Below are 6,034 nucleotides of genomic sequence, written 5' to 3'. Positions count from 1 at the left end.
CGTAGCTCGTCTATCGTGTCCAGGCGCCTGACCATCTCTGAACTGTTTAGTTCCCCTGTCATACATCCATACCTGTGAGTTGGAACTATAACCTCTGATGGAATCACTTCTTCCGCACCAAACACCAGGCTGAAGGGTGTCTGGCCTGTCGCCGTCTTTGGCGTCGTTCTGTCTGACCATAGCACTAGTGGCAACTCATCTGCCCACTTTTCTCCTAACTCCTGTAATCTCCTTCTTAAGTTATCCATGATTATCTTATTGCGGGTTCAGCTTGCCCGTTTGACTTTGGAGTCCTGGGTGCTGACTTTTTTAGAGAAATGTTCCACCTGGCACAATATCCTTATGCGTCGTTTGAGATGAATTGTGATCCGTTGTCACATATGATTTCTGACGGGATACCAAACCTGCGGATGATATTACGTTTGATACAAGAGATGACCTATTTGTCTTTTACCTCTGTGAATGCTTCTACTTCTATCCATTTTGAGAAATAGTCTGTCATTGCCAACATCCATAATCTGTTTTCTGTGGCTCTAGGTAGAGGGCCCAAAATGTCCATTCCCCATGTCATGAATGGCCAAGGGGAAATGATGGGATGCAAGGGTTCTGATGGCTGATGAATCATTGGTGCTGAGCGCTGGCAGGCGTCCCATTTTCGGGCATATTCTGCTGATTCTTCCCTCATTGTGGTCCTGAAGTAGCCTTGTCTAATGGCTTTATTGGACACACTTATGCCCCCTGCATGGTTCTTATTTATCCAGGCACCGTATGTAGGGTCCTGCCAGTGACTTTCTAAAAACCACATTGTCAATTAGTGTGAATCTGAAGGCTTTCATTTTAAAACCCCTTATCTCCTTCTTGTTATCTGGCAGCTTGTCGTGTCTCAACCAATCTAGGTATGGCGTTCGCCAGTCCCAGTCATCTGTCTGATCAGCTGACTGATCGTTTGGCTGGGCAGCTGTCTGGCCATTTGTGCTTGATAGAACTGCCGCCCCGTCCTGCTGATCTTCCAATTCTCCTTTATCCGCTTCTTCTAATTTTTGGATTGACGGTTCCAACAACTGTGCAATGGGTATGTTAGCCAGCTCTCTCGGTTTGAAAGTTGCCCCTGGGGTTTCCAGGGCATCAGCCTCCACATTCTGGTCTCTGGGGACCTGCTTGAGCTTGCAATCTCTGAATTTTTGTTTGAGCTATTTTGCCACTTAGGTAGGCTATCATCTTTGAATCCCTGGCTATATATTCATCATTCACGTGGTTAACTATCAGTAAGGAGTCACTGAATACCTGTAGGTTTCTGACTCCTAACTCCAGAGCTAGCTGTATTCCTAGTATTAGGGCTTAATACTCTGTTTCATTGTTAGTCGCCTTAAATTCACATCGCACTCCTTGTGCTATCAGGTCTCCCTGTGGAGATCGCAAGATTAGTCCTACACCTTCCCCCTTTGGTTGGAGGCTCCATCAATGTCCATCTGCCAGACTTCTACCTCCTTGTTCCCTTTGAGGGTGAGGATCTCCTCGTCTCCCAGATCTTGGATAGCTGGGCTGAAATCTGACACGAAATCTGTCAGTGCCTGTGACTTTATCGCCGTCCTTGGATCATACCTGATGTCATACCACTAAGGTGTACGAACCATTTTGACATTCTACCTGACAGCTCAGGCTTTCTCATTACAGATTTTAGTGGATAATTGGTCACAACATGTATGGTGTGGGACTCAAAGTAGGGGCTCAGTTTCTAAGATGCAATTACAAGTGCTAGTACCAATTTCTCAAGAGATGTGTACCTGGTGTCTGCTGGCAGCAGAGACTTGCTTACATATTAGACTGGCTTTTGCTCCTTGTCCTGCTTTATGACTAGGACCGCGCTTACTGCTACCTCTGTGACAGCTAGATAGAGAAACGGTGGTTCTCCCTGTTCTGGCTTCGATAGTAACGACGGGGTGCTGAGGTAGTGTTTCATCTCCTTGAATGCCTGCTCATGGTCCGCAGTCCACTCGAATTTCTGGCTCTTCCTCAATATATCGTAGAATAGCCTGCACTTATCTGAGGATCTCGAGATGAACTTGCTCAAAGCTGCCACCTTGCCTGTTAGCCTTTGCACAACTTTCGGCTTTTCTGGTGACTCTAGCTGCAATACTGCGTTTATCTGCTCTATGCTAGCCTTTATTCCTCTTTGAGTCACGATGTAGCCCAAGAATTTTCTGGATGAAACTCCAAAGGTGCATTTGGATATGTTCAGCTTCCTTTTGTACTCTCTGAGGGTGCTGAATGTTTCTGCCAGATGTTGTATGTGATCCTTGGCTTTCTTTGACTTTACCACCATATCGTCAATATATACCTCCATAGTTCTTCCTATTTGCTCTTTCAACATCCGGTTGACCAGCCTTTGCTACGTGGACCTTGCGTTTTTCAGGCCGAAGAGCATGACGTTGTAGTAATATATCCCACTCTCCGACATGAATGTTGTCTTCTCCTGATCTGTTGGATCCATTTTGATTTCATTGTAACCACTCCAGGCGTCCAAGAATGTTAACATTTCATGTCCAGATGTTGCATCCACCATTGCGTCAATGTGTGGTAGTGGGAAGGGGTCCTTTGGACATGCTACTTCTTGGGTACCACTACCACATTTGATAGCCATTCTGTATATTTTACCTATCTTATCTTGTTTGCTGCTAGCAGACTGTCTACTTCTTGGTTGATCACCTTATTCCTTTCAGCTGCGAATTTTCTTCGTCTCTGCTAGATGGGCTTGCATCCTGGGTCTACCCTTAGTTTTGTGTTATGATGGATGGATCTATTCCTATCATGTCATCATGGGACCATGCCAAACAATCCATATTGGCTTGCAAGAATTTGATTAGTTGATGTCTGAGGTCTCCTGTGCATCCTGCCCCAATTAGCACAGTTCTTTCTGGGTCCAGCTTGTCCAGGTTGATCTGATCTAGCTCCTCGGCTGGAGGCTCAATGTATTCATGCTGGACGTACTGCTTCTGTAATTGTTATAGTGGAGGGCTGGCCGTGCATTTTAATGCCTTCTTGTAGTAGCCCCTGGCTTCCTCCTGGTCTCCTCGTACTGTCTCTACTCCCCACGGCGTGGGGAACTTCACACACTGATGATATGTTGAGGGGATCGCCTTCGTCAGATACGACAATGGTCTTCCAAGAATAACATTGTAGGTAGATGGTCCGTCTATGACCAAGTATCTTACTTGTTTTTTGACTCCTCCTATATAGGTTGGGATCACGTTCTCTCCTAGCGTGTTAGTTGTCTCTCCACTGAATCCTACCAGCGGGATGGTTTTCTTTTGCAAGTCCTTCTTGCTGAACCCCATGTTTAGGTCTTCAATATGATTAGGTTGACCGAGCTACCAGTATCTACCAGAACCTTTCTAGCCGTGCAATTGGCCATTGATAGTGTTATGATAAGTGCGTCATGATGCTCCTGGCTGTCATGCATATCTTCTTCGTCGAAAGTGATAGCAGGCAGGTTGTTGTGGGAAATTGTGCAGGAAGTCTGGTGTATCTCCTTCAGTTTCAGTAGCGCGTCTCTTGGCTGCTGAGTATGTTAATCCGCTTAAGTCTGAGCCGCCTGTTATCACGTTTATTATTTTGGTGCACGTAGGTGGTGCTGCGGGCTTCGTGGAACCTACCTTATCCTGCTGCTTGCCCCCATATGGTAATAGGTGGCTCAGCTCCCCCTGTTCATATAGGCGCCTGATCTCCCTACGCAGAGTATACCAATCTTCCGTGTTATGCCCAATGTCGCGATGGAACACATATTTTTTTCTTAGTGTCTTTTCGCCATGACTGTTCTTCTACTGGTGGCCTGGGCCACCTTACCCCATCTCCCATCTCCCTGAGTGCTTTTAGGATTCCTCGGACGCCAGTCGTGAATCCATATTCTGTTAGTGTGGGGAGTTGCTGATTCTCTTCTCTGTTGTCGATTCTCTTGACTCCCCTACCATATGGCATGTACCTATGCTCCTTCTTACTGGTGGGTTGTTTTCTATTTGACTTGTCCATAGCGGACGTGCTGGATACGCTTGGCGTACTTCGTATACTGGCTCTAGCTAGGATATCTTCTTCTAGTCTGATCGCAGCTGCTGGCTTCTCTTGCACCGCTTCAAAGCTATGACAAGGGTGCATAGTCAGCTGCTTATACAGGTCTGACTCATGGTGTAGGCCCCTTATGAAGGCTTCCACTGTTGTCGACACGTCGTACTCCCGTACTGCCACCTTCTCATTATTGAACCTAGTGTTGTATTCCCCAATGGTCTCATTTGCGCCTTGAACAATTCTGTACAAGTCGCCTACATGCTTTTGTGGCATCCGGCTGCTTGCGAATTGCTGAGTAATGCGTTCACCAGGTCGGCAAACGTAGATATTGATCTGTTAGGCAGACTTACAAGCCATCGGAGTGCTGGTCCCGATAGTGTGGATCCAAACCCCTTGTATATACAGGCTTCTTTTACGTGTCTGACTGCTGTCACTGTCATCATTTTTTGCTTGTATTGGCTTACGTGGTCAAAGGGATATGTTGTGCCATCAAAGAGAGGCATGTTCGGATTTGTGAATCCCTTCGGCATGGCGACAACAGATATTGCATCCACGAATGGCGAGTCAGCATAACTGTAGGGTGTTGCCTTCTCGAGTGGAGGTGGCAGTCCTGGGACCCTGCTCAACATCTCTCTCAGTTCTAGATACTGCTTGTTGGTCAAGCTTCCTGAGTCTGGTCTACGTCTGTATGTTATCTACTGATTCGGAGTGCTGCTCCCAGGCCTGAATTCCAGAAGATTCTGATGCGGCGTGCTACCTAATGAGGTTGAAGTCATGAGCGTTCCCTGGTGATAGCTTACCTACGGACTACCTGCAGATCCTGCACCTGTTGTTTGGTTAGTTATTACGAGGTTACTAACTGGGATGTTACCTGGTTGTATTTCCACATGGTTGGCAGGCTACCAGCTGTCTGGTGTGAGGTATCCGAGTCCTTGTGGGACTATCCTTTCTCTTGTTGGTACTGCTATCAGATCTAATCTTGTTACCAGTTTGGCTGGTCTTTTCCGAGGTTGACTCCTTCTGCCCGATGCCCCCTGGGTGAGGTCCACTATTGGGGCTCGACCTTCATCCTACGCGCTTGCTGGTGTGCTAGACTATTATCTCAGAATGTCTATCTCCGCCCAAAGTTCCCTGTTCCTCCTTCCTTGCCTCAGGTTCTGCCTTCCTCTGATCTTCTCGCATACCTTCCATGACCTTCTACAGATTTTTGATGCCACTAAGCAAGGTTTGTGTTGGACTTGGCGGTGGAGTGAGGTTTGAACTTCCTGTTCCCTTGTCTTATCTAGATTGTGTCGCCACAGCAGGAGTTTTGGGAGGTAGAGGGACTTTTGTCACATATGTGGTTTGGTGTGTGTCTGGATGCTTGAGTTTGAGCCGCCGATGCTGGATTTTGGGTAGGATTTGGTGGTATCAACGGTTGACCGCTCCCCGACACGGCTGATGATGTTTTTTTGTCCATTATGTACCTAATTAATTAACGATTGACGACCACAATGTCCCACGGTGGGAGCCAAACTGTTTTGGTAATTTTTTTACCGAATTATGTTTAGTAAGGTCAATGTAGTCTTATTCGGTGTATGTCGATTGAATCGTTTGCGTTAACTCTAAGTAAGGAAATTAAAGACGTAAGTAAAGATTTACACGAGAGATTTGGTGACGCGGAAAACCCAATGTGGGAAACGACCGCGGGAAGGGACGATACCCTTCCAATGAGTGCACTAGCTTTGAATACGAGAATGATTACAAAGGAGACGACACGATAATCTAGCTAGCACAATGCGTTATGTTTGTATGGTAGTTCTTGAATGAATATTCGTCCTTGTCTTCTTGGCTATTTATGGGGTAGAAACCCTACCCTTGTCCTACTCCTTATATGGCAAGGAATATAAGTCTTATCGTGCTTCTTTACATAAACGTGGACTTGTATTCTACTCTCCCTGATCTCCCTAAAATCTCCCTGAGATCTCCTTAACTT

Source organism: Silene latifolia, chromosome Y, assembly GCF_048544455.1.
Source record: "Silene latifolia isolate original U9 population chromosome Y, ASM4854445v1, whole genome shotgun sequence".
Classification (NCBI taxonomy): domain Eukaryota; kingdom Viridiplantae; phylum Streptophyta; class Magnoliopsida; order Caryophyllales; family Caryophyllaceae; genus Silene; species Silene latifolia.
The sequence above is the reverse complement of the archived record's forward strand: the minus strand, read 5'-3'. Positions refer to the sequence as shown.